At 39.2% G+C, this 18,694-nt stretch overlaps 1 long non-coding RNA gene across 2 annotated transcripts; it reads right to left on the minus strand.

Moving 5' to 3' along the window:
• Positions 1–2,162: 2,162 nt before the first annotated feature.
• On the minus strand, positions 2,163–18,262 carry LOC131737945 (uncharacterized). Of its 2 annotated transcripts, XR_009329528.1 has the most exons (4): positions 18,180–18,262; positions 12,358–12,554; positions 8,512–8,560; positions 2,163–6,232 (listed from the first exon to the last, which is right to left on the minus strand). It is a non-coding gene; the product is annotated as an uncharacterized LOC131737945 (long non-coding RNA). The 2 variants fall into 2 exon arrangements; XR_009329527.1 differs by lacking the exon at positions 8,512–8,560.
• Positions 18,263–18,694: the final 432 nt, after the last annotated feature.

Raw genomic sequence — 18,694 nt, forward strand, 5'->3', positions numbered from 1 at the left:
AGAAAGTACTGTACTGCCTCTGCAGATTACCTGGCTTTCTAGTACCAGTCTCGACAGTGACTTTTGCACAAAGACATTTTCTGATGGGGTTAAAATCACAAACAAATGTTCCGCTCAGTCGTTCTGCCCTGGTAGTAAACAGGTAATATTTGAGGTATCACGGCAATCATTAGTTGTCATCATCAACACAACACTATTATTTCCGGTAATTGTATAACAGAAAGCATTATACAGTATGATTGTCGTTCTTGTTTCAAAGTTCCCAGTATAAGTAAAAAAACAAATCATAGTATAAATGCTGCATCAAATGAAAACCACATGGCAGCAAATGTTCAAACCAGAAACTGCAACAGAGAATGATACAGCACATGCAAATGCAAAAGGGATCTTAAACAAGTAAGAAATGCAAGATGAAGAAAACATACAGCTGGTAAAATGCCTTCTGATAGGCACACGTTGCAAAGATTTAAGTATTCAGGAATCTAATTACAAATAGCAAATGAAAGATGCAAGAATACCAACAGCAATAAAGACAAAACACAAAAATGTGACATGATTGTAATAAACAGATTGTCAAAGTGACTTTGAATAATGCATCGACTTCAGTGCTCTGGGCTTGTTGATAAAGTACCACCTGCTTTATTAACACACAGGATTTGAACCGACACAAGTGTGCACATTGTTCTACATCAGCGGACTCCCCAAATCAACTGACAGGAAAATCCATTAATGAGAACATATTTCTAAGCTCAACAGTGTCTCAAAAGACAATAGCATATGTCTTCCAAAGACATCCATCCCCATTATGTTGTGAGAATACACCTCTGTGAACTTCACTTTTTTCAGAAAGTGTTGAGTGGTATTTCTTGCTTTTGGCATGAGAAATTTTCAATTAACACATTTATTCATTCTGTTAAAGTCTTTTGCTGACACCCCTTGTCACACATACACACAAAAGCAAGTTCTCTATTTATAGTTTTGAGATCGTTGTAGTTTTAGCCTTTTTTGATGCCTTTTTCTTTTTTGCTAATTCAATTATTTGACTCCATCACATCGACGCTGCAAGATGCCGGTCAGGAGGACTGAGGATCAAAGTGCGACCTCCATCCTGGCAGTAAAGGCAGTAATGATTTCATCCAATGAACCAAAGCAACTGAACCTGTAGGCAAGGACCAATCTGGCTAGTCTCCGCCTGGCCTCCTTGTGTGCCTTACTGGTAGGGGACACTGTGACATGTTGGCATATGGCGGACCACCTCTACCTTGCTATAGATTAACTTTACTTCCACACAGTTTCAGCCGCTATCCTGGAAACAGCACAATGACTGTGTGAAAACAGCAGCTGTGATGCTTGTGTCATTGGGTGTTTAAATGGTCGGCATTATAAAACCCAAACGTGGAGGTGTTTAGATTGTTTGAACAGGGTCTTTATTCAACCACGGCATTTATACCATAAGCCATTTTCTAGTTGCACTGGTTTCACTGAAATACATATTTCATTTCTCATGGACTATAACTGGGGTACATGCTGCTCTTTTCAGTTTGGTTGTAATTAGTATTGCATTCAAACCATTTTCAAAAGGATGCAATTACAGACCAATCAAATCGGTTCTTTCTGTTAAAGCTTTGTTTCTCCAGTATGTCATTGTCCACTGTTTGCTGGAGTGGTGCCTGGATACCTTTGTGTGGCAAGTCCTGTCTCTTACCATGAGCACCCCATATTGTTAAACATAATTTTCAACCAGAGCTTTCATTTGAATACGGGTAGCAGATGGCAAGGCCCTAGTGCCATGGCAACCCGGGTGCTGTGAAAGAACATGCATGTATTAGTACGTGTTAATAAGAACAACCCTAACCTAGTAGTTTTACCGTACTTGGTTGTGATTTCAGTTTTTTGGTTTCCCGGCTAGTCTGAAAGCCTCTATCTGTATATTGAAACGAGTGCTTCCAGCTGGTACCACATTACCACAAGTCCCAGCACACTGACGTACAGTGTGGCAGGAGGGGGTTTTGGGTGGGTACCCTGAAAACAATTACAGAAAACCAGCTTTCCTGTACAAATATAAAGACTGCTTACCGTGCAAAGGACCGCGCTGGGTGATTTAAACACAATTAAAGCAGCATGGAACAGCTGTCAGTCATAGTCGGTGTGTATTTATTCAGAGAAAAGAAACAAAAAACATATGTGTTGATAAATATAGACACTGTGTTCATTTTCATGTGAACATGGCACAATAACCACCCCGAGTCTGTCACTGTACTAAAACACAAGAGAACTGGAGAACACAACATTGGGTGTGTTGGAACTGAATCATGACACATAAATGGTATCTAATTCAATTGTGAACCAAGTTTAATTCTGGGACTGTAGTATAACTGCAAGGCTTTTACACATTTAACAGAATAGTTTCAGGCATATTTACATGGTGTGGGTTGCATTTGTGTTGCTGTTGCATAGGTGACTATTGCTGTTAATAGGTTATTACTACATTGAAGTAAACAATGATAGGTAGAAGGGTTAACTTGTTTTGCTCACCTTTGTTTTGTGAGTTCCACCTTTTCTCAGATGTATTGCTTGAATCTCATACTGCATATTTTTTTAGCCTTAATCTGTAAACCAGATGTAGTCTTTTCTCCTTTTCTATAATGTGCATCTGATAGCCCAATGCACAGTCAACATTTGAAATGATCTGCAGTCTGCACACTTATGTAAAAAAAAGCTTAATTCTTAATCATGATTGTATCACCCAGCAATTATTCTCCTGGCAGCTATGCACAGAAAGACAAACACAAAGTATAACGGATACTTCATCTTTCAAGGCAGAACCCTATCTATCAGATAACGCCAGTCTGCCTCTTTTTGCAGGAAATTAAGTTGAATTGGAAGTTTACCGCACAAGATTGCTGTGGTGCTTCCCATAAGGCTTGCAGCTGCCACACTCGCAGAGCCGGACTGCAGTCTTATCAAATCCTATGGAGACCCATTCTATCTAAGCTCTTTAGCTTCCTAGTTCTGTCTCAGCTCCAGACAAACACAAGGTTTTAAAATCCATTTGCTTATCTCCAATTGCCATTTGAAGCATTCACCCAACCCCTTATAAACCTTTACCATGATATTTTTGCACCGTATTCTTGCAGTTTTTGCATGGTTACGCTTTTATTATGGTAACCTTTTATACAGGACCTCATTTTAACAAGACCTGTGTGGCTTTGCTTGTTTTGTATACTAATTCAGGATACACAGCTGTAGATAAAAAAAAAAAGAGAATTCAACTTGTCATCTAATCACTTGGTGTTCAGAAGGTCACATGGTGTGAGTGCAGCTGGAACTTTGCAGTAAAACTGAGAAATGAAAGACTCTGAAGTATGCAATACAAGGATAACCAATAGATCCTAAGCAGAACAAATGGGGCAGCAGTGATAACATATTGCTTGCTTTACCCTCTTTGACTTCTCTTTAGTTGCAGCATCTTGTGAAAGGTGGAATGGTTGAACATATAGATGGTGGAAGGAGCCTTTTATAAGAAACAATCCCACTGTTAAGAAGTAAACTAACTTACCCACATGCACAGTACAGGGCAAAGGAAACACATTGAAAATGTACATTTTAAAACCCAAACAGCATCTGATTTAACAGTTGATAGCAGGGCTAGTGAAACAAACTTACAATCCACTTTTTTATTTCTCTCTTTATTTATATGGATGCTGAGATTTGAATTATAAACAGGGCTTCCGATTTTCAGTGTCTTCCGACAACTTTTCTACTCTCTCTCCCTGTTAAGCCATTCATGTATCTCAATCACAACAGAGAAACATGTTAATAGGAAAATGTATTTAATTTATGTTTTTTCTGTGATACAACGAAATTAGCTTTTAAATTGGCCAAATCTGAATTGTTGATGAACAAGCAGAACTGTACAAACTAGATTGCAACATGTTAATAAGCGACTCATCTTTATTAAAGCTAGAATGAAAAATACAGTATTTTTGCTGGACACACTTTATTGCAATTGTTCTGCGTGACTGTATTTATATGAATAAAGAGAAGTCACTTCTGCTTTGAAATGAAAAAGTAAGATTTACGATTTAAAAGCCCATTTAGCTGTTTCATGGAAAAACCCTGGAAAACACTGACAATCAGAAGCCCTAATTATAAATCACACACAGCTGTTTGGAGTAGTACACTTCATGTCCCAATACCAAAACTACCATGTATGATATATGAATACAATCATTTTGTATAAATTATTACAGCTGCTTCTATACAGTGCACTTATTCAGCTACCAGACTTACATAAAAAAATAAAAAATAAAATCAAAATAAACAAATATTAAGAGCAGTTTATCCTGGCACAGTTTGAGCAGTTTGATTTTCATATGGTGTCACACAACCCTCGGATCCAATCTCTTTCTCTCATAAGATGTTAATTAGAAATAGTTTATAGACACCGCTAGTATATTATGTAAAATGTATGAATACATTATTATTGAACAAGATACAGACTATTGTAACAATGATTACAATTGAAATACTGTAGTAGGATTTTATAGTAGGATCTATGGAACCCAGAACCCCACCCGAAAAGCACCCGAGTCACGGGAAGACGAAATTGTCTGATAAAAACCTTGATAAGCAAATGGATTTTAAAACCTCAATGTAGCGTATTGTCATATAAAGACATCGCTCCTCATAGAGGTACAGATACACTATGGGAGATGCTTTACATGCCTAACAATGAAAGCTGGAAAAGTAACTTTACAACACTCGTGATCCGAGCAGTGAACTTGCTTGCTGAATTCCGAATGTTACTCTTTCATCATGGTGTGGTACAGTATCCCTGTTATATAACCCTGGTATTCAGTGCAGGCTGCAGAGGCACTGTGTATTCACCATGGTGCTAATCAGCAGTTTGCATGTGGAATCCAAAGCATGTGTCTCAGTACCTTTGACTCACAGCTCTTCCTAAGCAGATGCCTGCTTCCTCCTCTGCCGATTGCAGTATAAACACCTTGTCACAAAGAGAATTAGATCCTGACAGCTTTTTTCTCTGTGGTTAATTGAGGTGATAGATACGCTTGACATTTATCTAAGCATTGTGGGAAGATTAAGACATATTTTTCCACACACACATTCCCCCTATTAAAGGAGGTCACTTTCTGGGGTCCTTTTAATATGCCTGTGCAATTAGTAACTCTCTAATTATATTTTTATATCTCAGCATCTTTAAAGTTCCCTTTTCTATAGACGATAAAGCCGCTTACACTTCAGAATATTTGCTTGAAAAGACTAATCATTTTTCAAGTTCACCCTCTGGGCATATTTTTTTCATTTTTTCCCCATCCGCCTAAAAATGAACACTCACTGACAACAATATAAAGGTTAACCAGCTACTGTAGTGTAAAGGCCCTGACTTTTATGGGTATTTAATTATTCTTGATAAATACCTGATTTTGCCTTAAAGTGGTTAGTGTGGGCGATAAAGCAGTAATTAAATTTGAGATAATACTGGCAGCTTATTCTGTTTCACAAAAAAAAATACTCTTACCCCTGCTATTATCCAAGCTAAAATTGTTTTTTTATTGCAGAATTCTGCTGTTCCTCTGCTTTTTTCTTTCTTTCTTTCTTTCTTTCTTTCTTTCTTTCTTTCTCTCACACAGCTAGTGTAGGAGTTATGATATATAGATGCCCCTTTCTTGCAAAGTATATAAGTAGCTTGTTTGGATTGGTATGTATCATTTTTCTATCTATTTGAACATTTGCCCACAGATAGACCTGTTTGTGATTAAGCTATCTCATGTTTGAGATGATGACAGCAGAATAGACAGATGACAGAATACAACATAGAAGAAAAAATAATTGGAACAGACAAGTAAAAACATCTTCCAGGATTTCAATTTGAAGTTTGCTGATGTTTCAAAGGAAGCCGCATAGAACACAATAACATAAGAAGTTCTAGAACGAGTATGCCAGCGTGGTCTGTTAGCACTCAGGAGAGGAAAAAAATAAATAAAACCAAACCAAGTTAGTAGGGGAAAATGAAACCTCTGGGAATCTGTGGCTAAACGGACCGCATCCAGTCTATTCTTGAAGGATCTGATAGTCTCTGCTTCAACAACTCATTGGAACGGCAGCCTGTTCCAATGGTTCACCACCCTTTCTGTGAAACAGAAAGGGTTCTGAATATGCCCTTCTTCAGCTTCCACCCGTGGCCCCTGGTTCTGTTCTCTGGGACCTGTGAAAAATAATTCTCAGCAGTTACTTTGTTAAACCCCTTGAGAATTTTAAATACCTCTGTTAAGTCGCCTCTGGTGCTGCTTTCTAGGCTATACAGATTGAACTCTTTCAGTCTATCTTCATATGACATATCCTGGGATTAATCGTGTTGCTCTCCTCTGTACTCTCTCCAATGCCTCAATGTCTTTCTTATGATATGGGAACCAGATCTGTACACAGTATTCTAGGTGTGGTCGTACCAGTGCATTGTATAATTTTACTATAACCTCTCTTGATTTGAATTCAGCTGTCTTGGCTATATAACCTAACATTCTATTTGTCTTTTTTATAGCTTCTCCTCACTGTCTAGTTGGCTTAAGAGATTCATCCACTATGACCCCCAAGTCCTTTTTATACATTGCCTCCTCTATTTCGTTACTATTCATATTGTACTTGCCTCTACTGCCACGTGTCAGCCCAAGCTTGAATCTTGTCTAAATCTCTTTGTTTTATTAACACACACACACACAATCCTAAGATTAGACCAAAAAACAGAATGCCTGCCATGTACAGTACAGTGTTTTACCCTCGCTAATTCCAAATGTCTGGGAACAGATTCTGGTCACATGAGTAATTTTGGAGTACTTATTATTTATTTCTTAGCAGACGCCCTTATCCAGGGCAACTTACAATTATTACAAGATATCACATTATTTTTACATAGAATTACCCATTTATACAGTTGGGTATTTACTGGAGCAATCTAGGTAAAGTACCTTGCTCAAGGGTACAGCAGCAGTGTCCACCACCGGGTATTGAACCCACGACCCTCCGGTCAGGAGTCCAGAGCCCTAACCACTACGCCACACTGTTGCCCTACTTATCCTAAACTGTACTTATAGTCTTTTGCTGTGTCTATTTGTATTTCATCAAAAACAGTAATAACCCCTTGTTAAAAAAATATAGATCCACTTGTAAGTTCTTTACATACTTATATAATAATGACGATATTGAAGTTCACAAAAAGAAGATTTCAAAATAGGTCATTTTACGAAGATCAAAACAGTGTTATTATGGTTTTTTTTATTTTTTATTTTTTACCTAAAACCTGTAAGGAAGTTGAAGATGTCTGTGTGTATTGTATAAAATAGAGAGCAGTGTACACATGCAGAATGAATGCATTACGCAATAGAACCCTAAAAAAAGGGCATTGTCATGTCATCTGCTAGAGGTTCTATCTGAAAGTTCTGTGGTTAACTACTGTGTGGTGGTGTCCTGCAATGGAGCTTCCTGAGTGGTAAATGGCAATTCTGAGGTTCCTAATAAAAAATAATTGCCACCAATTTGACACCCCCAGCATAAAATTAAAAATAATACTAAAAAAACAAAACAAAAAAAACAGACAGGATTCCAGGATATTTTTCCAATTACATGTTTTTTCTGGTCTGGTTTATGTGACAGTTCTTCAGGCTCAGCTGGTTGATCTCTTCCTTACTGGCAGAGTGCTGGCGACTTTATCAAAACAATATTCCATTCTCCCCTTCTCCTCTTAGGTCATTTATTAATGTAAGGACCCAAAGAGTCATTTCATTTTCCTCACACCTGCAGAATGATTCATAGACTGCTTAAAAATTCCATATTATAGTAATTAACAAATAGCACACAAAGATCAGTTGTTAAAAACAAAACTCTTCTGCCTTTCAAGTGTGTGAAGTCATTCATTAGGCTGTCAGTCTCTATTACCTCTTTCATATTTCTCAAAATTATCGGCCAGAAAAATAACACATTCAAGGTTGTGGGCTGACCCTTGCTATACAATGCTTGCCAATGACGGATTTTGGCAAGAGACAACTTATCATATCCCTTGCCTAGCAGCTATTGGTAATTGGCACTTGGTCGCTTACAAACAAAAAAACGAAAATACTTCCATAGACCAGGGTGCTGTCAGTCATCTTAATTGGGATTCAATTATTGTATTTTTTTTTTCTTTCTAAAAACACCTGTCTTTAGTACACTGCTTTTAAAGGATTAATGCAGTATACCCTAAAACATCGGGAAATGCAGTAAAGCATGGTAAAAACATTAAAAAGTACAGGCAAACATTGTAAATAGCAAAGATTTATGGTTAGGTCTGTAGTTTTCTATGGTCTAAAAATAAATATTTCAAGTTATTTCACAATTAAACATAATGATCAAAAACAGAAAAAAATACTGTCACATTCAAAATGCATAATTTTCTCTAGAGTTATTATACAACAATAATAACGTATGTATGTTCCTAAATATTAAAATGCTTACCTGAAAAACATTTGCTAAATTCTGTTTTCCCCAGCAGTGAATGATCAAACTAAATAAAAACATAAATAAATATAAAAATGACAACAGACAAATGAAACCTTCTTGTACTGGGCAGAATGATCGTTAGTAGGAATATTTCCCATCTTTGATGCAGCTGGTGTCTTTTTTGTTGAAGACATTTTAAAGAAACTGTGCAGCTCTCTGCATTGTGTGTGCAGGTTCCTAAATGCAGTGTAACAGGCAATGCATCAATAAGGCAAACGTTTGCTGTATTTATTTATTTATTCTAAAATTTAGTAGTCGCCAATTCGTTTTTTGTTATTTTTTCCCCAATTTAGTAGTGTCCAATTATATTTAGGCTCAGCTCACCGCTACCAAATGGCAATGGGTAAAATATTGGTGGTTTTATGTAGCTTGAAACTCCATTATATAATTAGTATCTGTAGTCAATGTTCAATTTTCCACTTTCTGTTGCTGACTAGTGTTTATTGAGGATAGTTTTTAATACAGCCGTGATTGTTTTTATCCTTAGTTCTGTTTTCTTTTTCTCCAGTTGGCCTGCAGACTTTAGGAGCCAGATTTTCAAATATGCCTAAAATTACTCTTTTTTTTTCTAAATTAGATAACTTCTACAGACCGGATTTTCAAAGGTGTCTGTATAAATGTATGTTGCTAAAGACAAAGGTATTTAAAAGTGAATTGGATTTTCAGTTAGGAGCAGTAATCCTCCTCCTAACTGGGCTGCATATAAAAATATCACAATGCATGCAAAAGGAATAGGAAGTGATGTAGTCTGTCTACATTTCAAAAAGTGCACCTGTGTTTGTGCCCCAGTCAGTGCCTGTGCATCTGTGTTTGTGCCCCAGTCAGTGCCTGTGTATCTGTGTTTGTGCCCCAGTCACTGGCTGTGTATCTGTGTTTGTGCCCCAGTCAGTGCCTGTGCATCTGTGTTTGTGCCCCAGTCAGTGCCTGTGCATCTGTGTTTGCTCCCAGTCACTGTCTGTGCATCTGTGTTTGTGCCCCAGTCAGTGCCTGTGCATCTGTGTTTGTGCCCCAGTCACTGTCTGTGCATCTGTGTTTGTGCCCCAGTCAGTGCCTGTGTATCTGTGTTTGTGCCCCAGTCAGTGCCTGTGTATCTGTGTTTGTGCCCCAGTCACTGCCTGTGCATCTGTGTTTGCTCCCAGTCAGTGCCTGTGCATCTGTGTTTGCTCCCAGTCACTGTCTGTGTTTCTGTGTTTGTGCCCCAGTCACTGCCTGTGTATCTGTGTTTGTGCCCCAGTCACTGGCTGTGTATCTGTGTTTGTGCCCCAGTCAGTGCCTGTGCATCTGTGTTTGTGCCCCAGTCAGTGCCTGTGCATCTGTGTTTGCTCCCAGTCACTGTCTGTGCATCTGTGTTTGTGCCCCAGTCACTGCCTGTGCATCTGTGTTTGTGCCCCAGTCAGTGCCTGTGTATCTGTGTTTGTGCTCCAGTCACTGCCTGTGCATCTGTGTTTGTGCCCCAGTCACTGCCTGTGTATCTGTGTTTGTGCCCCAGTCAGTGCCTGTGCATCTGTGTTTGCTCCCAGTCACTGTCTGTGCATCTGTGTTTGTGCCCAAGTCACTGCCTGTGTATCTGTGTTTGTGCCCCAGTCACTGCCTGTGTATCTGTATTTGTGCCCCAGTCACTGCCTGTGCATCTGTGTTTGTGCCCCAGTCACTGTCTGTGTTTCTGTGTTTGTGCCCCAGTCAGTGCCTGTGCATCTGTGTTTGCTCCCAGTCACTGCCTGTGCATCTGTGTTTGCTCCCAGTCACTGTCTGTGTTTCTGTGTTTGTGCCCCAGTCACTGCCTGTGCATCTGTGTTTGCTCCCAGTCACTGCCTGTGCATCTGTGTTTGTGCCCCAGTCACTGCCTGTGTATCTGTGTTTGTGCCCCAGTCACTGGCTGTGTATCTGTGTTTGTGCCCCAGTCAGTGCCTGTGCATCTGTGTTTGTGCCCCAGTCAGTGCCTGTGCATCTGTGTTTGCTCCCAGTCACTGTCTGTGCATCTGTGTTTGTGCCCCAGTCAGTGCCTGTGCATCTGTGTTTGTGCCCCAGTCACTGCCTGTGTATCTGTGTTTGTGCCCCAGTCACTGGCTGTGTATCTGTGTTTGTGCCCCAGTCACTGCCTGTGCATCTGTGTTTGCTCCCAGTCAGTGCCTGTGCATCTGTGTTTGCTCCCAGTAACTGGCTGTGTATCTGTGTTTGTGCCCCAGTCACTGCCTGTGCATCTGTGTTTACTCCCAGTCAGTGCATGTGCATCTGTGTTTGCTCCCAGTCACTGTCTGTGTTTCTGTGTTTGTGCCCCAGTCACTGCCTGTGCATCTGTGTTTGTGCCCCAGTCACTGCCTGTGTATCTGTGTTTGTGCCCCAGTCACTGGCTGTGTATCTGTGTTTGTGCCCCAGTCACTGCCTGTGCATCTGTGTTTGTGCCCCTGTAACTGCCTGTGTATCTGTGTTTGTGCCCCAGTCAGTGCCTGTGCATCTGTGTTTGCTCCCAGTCACTGTCTGTGTATCTGTGTTTGCTCCCAGTCAGTGCCTGTGCATCTGGTTGCCTCACCACCTGGTCTGTGGACATAAAACACTTTTATACTATTAAACTATTCTATACCTAGAGCAGTCTGGTATGACCATACATACATTTTCTATCTGAAAATGACATTTCGGTGACTTTCAGTGTGGTAATGTATACATTCTCTGGATAAGGATGTGAAAATTCCCAATCATAGAGAAAAATGAAGTGGGATTAAGCCTGGGAATTAAACCCCTGGTTTTGATCACCGAGACGAGGGAGTGTTTTTATCATTTCATTCTGAGCAGCTCCTGGTGTTCTTCCAGGGTGTTTGTGTTAATGTATGTTTGTGTTGTTCTTCTGATGTGTTTGGATCTCTCTGCAGAAGCCCATTGCATCAGAAGCCCATTGCATCCTCCAAAACAGATGGGCAGCCCTGCAGGTGTTTGCAGATTAGTACACGCTTCGCTGTAACTGATAACAAGGTGCATTCTTATAGCACACAGAGCTGTAACACTGTTTTCTATGCAACAGGCAGGTGATGTTCAACTTCCTGTCCCTGCAGCTTCCAGTTATCGCATCTGAACCTATACAATGCTATAAAACTTCATATAGGTTTAAATTGAAAAGGGCCACTAAAAAGTGGCATGCGCTGCGGATCTGTTATATAACAGACGTCTGCCCCTTAGCAAGTCAATCTTACTGCCATCACTTTTTTTTTTTTTTAAATAGGAAAGAGCTGGTTGTAAAGGTTCAACTGGTCATGCTGGTTCAAGAGCTAGTCATCTTTAAGCAATAACATTTAAATATTAATTTCCTTTCACAGAATTAAAATGTTGAGAATACTACTGTAATGATTTAAACAGTGGCAAATATAAAAAAAAAACTGCCATCATGTTAAAATAATTACAAATAATTACAAATTAACTTCCACATAAACATCCCCTTCTAATTTTTATTTCACATTTCTTCTGGACTGGTTCAGGAACAAGTTGGAAACTGAACAGGTTCAAGACCACTTACATTTTGGCAATGATATTTAGGACTTCATCTGTTTTAGCTTCAACAAAAACGATCAATAACTTTACTTTCCGTTGCTGGTTGACATTCCTTAGTTTTTTTGCATTTTTGTTTTTCTAATGCCAGTTTCATGAACATAGTCCTCACTACTATCTTCGCTTACAACACTTACATCATTTTGTCTGTGTACTATAAGTGGGATTTCAAACTAAAACTCAGAGGAACATTCTCACAATGTGAGCGACAAACATGTTAGCTGTTTGAAGTGCAACAAAAGAGCAAAAAACAAATCTAATTACCAAAGTGAATCTCTTGCAAGATATAAAGAACCAGCATCGAGGAGCTGCATGCAGCCAGCAGGCATCACTGCCTCCTCTTATCCACTGAACTCAGCTCTGCCTCGCAGTCAGCCTGGGGATTTCAGCAGCCTGCATGTTCACAGACGCACTCCCTTCTGTTTTGATGTTTTGGTGGTTTCGTGATTGCTACCAGTTTCCTGCAGCCAAAACATAAATTTGTCATAACTTTAGCCCTGTGAAAACGAATTGAAACAAATGAACCGTGACCACTTAGGGACGATTGTGACAGCCAGAGCAGGGGAATGGAACATCATAATTAGTTGCCATAGCACTGGTGCTCACCTGATGTTTTTTTTTTTTTTTTGCACAGCTTTAGGCACACTGGATTGCTTAAGTAAGTATTTGCACGCAAACTGGTGATATCTGATCCACCTCAGTGTCAAGTGCTTCCATAACTTTAAAAATTAAAGAGGAGGAAAGTCTCCTGTGGTTTTCAGCCGGCAGTTTGATTCAGATTTTATTATCCACAATGGTTCTATAATAAGCAGGAACTGTCCTTTCAGATTAGCCATGCTTGATAGGCCTCCTGTCCCCCTCGCTGGAGGAAATGGATGCGCCCACCACCAGACTCTCTCTTGCAAAGCAGGCTAGAAAGTAGGAGGCTGCAGGAGGGGGTGCAGCCACATGAAGTTAACCCTTTCAGCCTGTGCTCCTGTCCTGTCTGTGGGGGTGTGGAGGGGTTCATGCTGGAGGAGGGGGTGGTGGGGTTGGGGGGTAGAGAGATTTGGCAGAAAAAGGACTGTTTTTCCAAGGTCCCCCATACCAAATATATATACAGTATGTATGTATATAATATACAGTGCCTTGCATAAGTATTCACCCCCCTTGGACTTTTCCGCATTTTGTAGTGTTACAACCTGGAATTAAAATGGATTTAATTAGGATTTTTTGTCACTGATCTACACAAAATAGTCCATAATGTTGACGTGGGGAAAAAAATTTACATATTTTTCAAAATTATTTACAAATAAAAAACTGAAAATTCTTGATTGCATAAGTATTCAACCCCTTTGCTGTGACACCCCTAAATAAGCTCTGGTGCAACCAACTGCCTTCAGAAGTCACATACTGTAATTAGTTGAATGGAGTCCACCTGTGTACAATTAAAGTGTCACGTGATCTCAGATTAAATACACCTGTTTCTGGAAGGCCCCAGAGTTTGTTAGAGAGCATATCTAAACAAACAGCATCATGAAGACCAAGGAGCTATCAAAACAAGTCCGGGATAAAGTTCTGGAGAAGCACCAATCAGGGTTGGGTTATAAAAAAATATCCCAAATTTTGAACATCCCCAGAGCACCGTTAAATCCATTATTAAAAAATGGAAAGAATATGGCACAACCGTGACTCTGCCTAGAGAAGGCCGTCCACCAAAACTCAGTGACCAGGTAAGGAGGGCATTAGTCAGAGAAGCAACCAAGAGGCCAATGGTAACTCTGAAGGAGTTGGAGAGATCCACAGCAGAGATGGGAGAAACCGTCCATGGGACAACTATAACCCGGACGCTCTACAAAGCTGGGCTTTATGTAAGACTGGCGAGAAGAAAGCCCTATCAAATCCTGTTTGGATTTTGCCAAAAGCCATGTGGGAGACACATCAAACATGTGGAAAAAGGTTCTCTGGTCTGATGAGACCAAAATTGAACTTTTTGGCCTTAGCGCAAAACGCTATGTGTGGCGTAAAGCCAACACTGCTCATCACCCTGAGAACACCATCCCCACGGTGAAGCATGGTGGTGGCAGCATCATGTTATGGGGATGCTTTTCATCGGCAGGGACTGGGAAACTTGTCAGGATTGAGGGCAAGATGGATGGAGCCAAATAAAGGGAAATTCTAGAGGAAAACCTGTTTCAATCTGCAAGAGACCTGGGACTGGGGCGGAGGTTCACCTTCCAGCAGGACAATGACCCTAAACACACAGCCAAAGCTACACTGGTGGTTTAAAAACAAGAACCTGAATGTCTTAGAATGGCCCAGACCTCAATCCGATTGAGAATCTGTGGCAAGACTTGAAAATTGCTGTTCACCAACGGTCCCCATCCAACTTGACAGAGCTTGAGCAATTTTGCCAAGAAGAATGGACAAAAATTGCAGGATCCAGATGTGCAAAGCTGGTAGAGACTTACCCAAAAAGACTCACTTCTGTAATTGCTGCCAAAGGTGCTTCTACCAAGTATTGACTCAGGGGGGTGAATACTTATACAACCAACAAATGTCTTTTTTTTTTTTGTTTAATTAACTTTTGTGTAACAATATTTTGCACCTTCAAAGTGTTAAGTATGTTGTGTAAATCAAATGGTAAAAATCCCAATTAAATCCATTTTAATTACAGGTTGTAACACTACAAAATGTGGAAAAGTCCAAGGGGGGTGAATACTTATGGAAGGCACTGTGTGTATATATATATATATATATATATATATAGCAGCTTCTTATCAGCTTTTATAAGAATTCAAGCTGCCCCAGCAGTGTGTCTGTGTGTTAATGATGTCAGTGGATATCTACAAGAGCCCCGAGATGCATTGACTCGCTGTGAGCTCCCAGGTGCAGTAGGTAGGTGCTTTCTTAAGCAGTCATTCCCACTACATTGCTGTTGTGCATCTGTAGGATTTTCCCACATGTATAATGTAGCTCGAGTTATGACAAATTGTATCCATTTTATTCTGAGCAGCAGAGGGCTCTAATACATATATATGTTCGGTAAAAGTCAGAATCTGGTCAATCTAATGTTGAAATATATATTTATTTCTGGATATACATTTTTCATTAATAAAATAATTATTCATGAGCTTACAGTAATGCACAATTGAGCAATTTAAAGTAGCTCAACATGGTACTGACCAATATTGTGATCCACTTATGTAGAACAACATTCTGGTAAATTTGCGTATAAATCAATTCACAATGGTGTTGAATGCTATTGTACACCAAATACTTAGTAGTTTGATGAAAAATAACATTCTGTTAAATGCAAATGAAATCATTTAGGACCTGCGTTTTTTCCACCAAAAATGTAACTCCGGTTATGCCACAAAGACAGGCAGTTAATAGATATATTGACTCACTCACTGCAGTATTTTGTAGCACTTGGAGTTACACAGGACACCTGAAGCCTTACAAGCAATTATTATTTATTTATTTAGTAGATGCCTTTATCCAAGGCGATTTACAGAGACTAGGGTGTGTGAACTGTGCATAAGCTGCAGAGTCACTTACAACAACGTCTCACGCGAAAGAAGGAGCACAAGGAGGTTAAGTGACTTGCTCAGGGTCACACAATGAGTCAGTGGCTGAGCCGGGATTTGAACCTGGGACTTCATGGTTACAAGCCCGTTTCTTTAACCACTGGACCACACAGCATCCTGATGCATGAAAGCAAGACATTCGATCATTAGCTTAAGCCACTTGGTTATTGTGATTTACCGGTAAATGTCTGAAGTACAGCGTTATCATGTTTATTTCGGACATTTACAGTTTTGCTTGGAAAAATGATGACATTTACCAGTAAATCTTAAGATCTGCCAATATTCTGACTTTTACCCTAACATATATATGTTGGTCAATATAGGCACTTTGAAAATCACGGGTCATTTCTATTAAATCAAGTTGCAGGCTTACCAACCAGTCAGATTGCTGAATGTTCTTCCTTTAGCTGATTATTACACAACTGAAACCCTGTTATTTGAGAAATAACTTGAAAGTGCATTGAGTATACTGGTCTGAAAAATCTAAATTCAAAGCAAACGTGGAGAAGTACTGTGCAAGCCTGCCCGATAACGCAGGTAAAGGCATTAAGGGAAACGCACAGTATGTAAGCTTGAGTTTCTTTCAGTTGTGCCCCCTTAACAGAGGCTGGTGAATTACTTGAATTACAAAATGATGCAGATCCCCGGTCTAGAAATTCACAACGGTAACAAGAAACGAAAAGGTTCACTTATTGAATTTATTAAGAGAGCATGGGACCAACTGGTTCAAATATCAACCTCATGAATAAAATCCTATAACCCCCTGCAGAAAAATGACAATAATGTGGAATTTTTAAATGCGCGCTGCAAAGGGATTCTTTTGTGAGTTTGATTGTCAAGATAGCCAGGCAAAGCATTCAGAACTGCTTGCTTGTTTTGCTGAGTCTCTCAGGTTTACTGCATTATTAAATAATGCATCAATTATTCATGGCCTTTGTATCAAACAAATATTTTGCAACCTGCACTGACTAAAAATAGAATGACAGTAATGTATAGATACATTAAGAACTTAACATATGTCTCTTTGAAGGATTATCTTTAAATCCCCCTTTTCTAGTTTGTATATGAAGACTGACGTGCTTTGAACTACTTTAAATGTACATGAGAAAGGGGCTCCTTTTTTTCTGACGTATTACACATATTAGGATATTTTAAAATGCTTTCATTTTTTTGTTTTTGCTCTATACTGTATCTTTAATGCCCTGTCCTCACTTCCAGCATGAAAGTATAAGGGATTCAATGTTTTGTTTCATCTCTCTCTCTCTCTCTCTCTCTCTCTCTCTCTCTCTCTCTATCTCTCTCTCTCTCTCTCTCTCTCTCTGGCTTGGGCTGAATGAAAGATTCTTTTTTGGTTCCTAATATTGTGCTATGGCTTGCATGGTCAAATTAGTCACACTGCTATGAGCAGTTTAAGGAGGCCTAGAGAAATAGCTCTGTCTTATCCCAGCATTGCTCTGGAAAGCACGAAACAGGGCTGGATGGAGTTAACAGAAAAGCTAGGTGAAAGGTTTTTGATGCGTTCATAGGTATAAACCAGAAACATACTCCTCTTTTACCAAATGACTGACACCAGCAGTGGTTCTTGCATTCTCTTAGAGAATGATTTATAGATGTAAGGTTTTTATTGTACCTGTACAGTTCCAAAGGAAGCCATTTCTATATTTGGTAGCATGAAAAACAGAAATAAAAATAAATGTGTACAGTTTAGAGTATATACTGTACATGTTCCAATGGGCCAGCTGTGTTGCTATAGAAACCTATATGTTGTATATGAAATACAGTAAGTATAATTACTGTTGCACAGTATTTATGGTAATGAGTTCATGTTTTAGGAGTTGGAATGCTTAATTTTTCAATTTTTATCTCCATCCCAATTTATAGTTTCAAATTTTCAGTTTAAAAAACAAACAAACAAACAAAAAAAACCTGGATGACCTGGTAAAGTTTTACCTTCTAAAATTATTAGTGAAGCTTAGTTAACAAACAACAACAACAACAACAACAACAACACAAACAAAAACCTCCCAAGGCAAAGTTACTTTTAATGATGTATTTTTGCCAATGGTTTATTTTACAGTTTGTGAAATAATCTGGCAGATATGATTTTTCATTTCCTAATTGCTTTTATAACAAAAAACAGTGAGGTGAGAATGTTATTGTACACTGCAGCTGACAAAAAAAAGAAAGCTTGAATAAAAATCTGCTAATGGAAAGTGACGTGCTCTTTATTAGCAGGGCTTTTCTGTACACCGCGTTATTCCTTTAATCACTGCAAGTGCAGTGTATCTGTTACCTTATATCAGAGAAAAGCCACATAAATGTTTATTTCATAGCAGCTATAATTTGCATTAGTTAAATCTAAGATTTTTTTTGTAGTCGTAGTAGTAGTTTTCATTTAGTTGGCACGTGTGCAATGTCTGGAAATACAATTTAGCATGTTATAAAGTTTGTTGCCTGGTGTAGGTGATGTCCGCTACCTTTTTGATTAATTTTATTTAATATAATTTATACATTTACCTTACTTGCTTCTGCGTGCGTACAGCTCCTGCATATTTAAAGGCTGGGTATTCTGGGAGTATCTGTCATGCTCTCGCTTTGTGTTCTGGTCATGCAAGGAGAGGCTGTTATCCCACATACGGGAACCTTGGTCGAGGAGAGATCAGCTTCTGCTGCACGCGCCCTCTGCTGCACGAACGACACGAATTTCCAAACTTCTTTCCTCACGCAACTGCATTAGCAAAGCTTTCAAACTAATAGGGCCCTGCTCCTGATTAGCAAGCAATCTCACTGAAATGATGCTTGCTGGCAGTGGTTTGTGCTTCAGAACTACTCTACTTACTCACAAGCTAGTGTCAGATGAATTTAGAAAAGTGTCATGCGGTTCTACCCTTTTTATTAATAAAATGCTAAATGCTGCATTTAGTGAATTTCTGGAGTTACTGTATTACCATTCTTACATTCATGTTCTGATTGAGAATATTTATTATGTTTAAAAAAAAAAACTGCTAAGAAAAAATAAAAGGTCAGTAGAA

This window comes from Acipenser ruthenus, chromosome 9 (genome assembly GCF_902713425.1).
Source record: "Acipenser ruthenus chromosome 9, fAciRut3.2 maternal haplotype, whole genome shotgun sequence".
NCBI classification, from domain to species: domain Eukaryota; kingdom Metazoa; phylum Chordata; class Actinopteri; order Acipenseriformes; family Acipenseridae; genus Acipenser; species Acipenser ruthenus.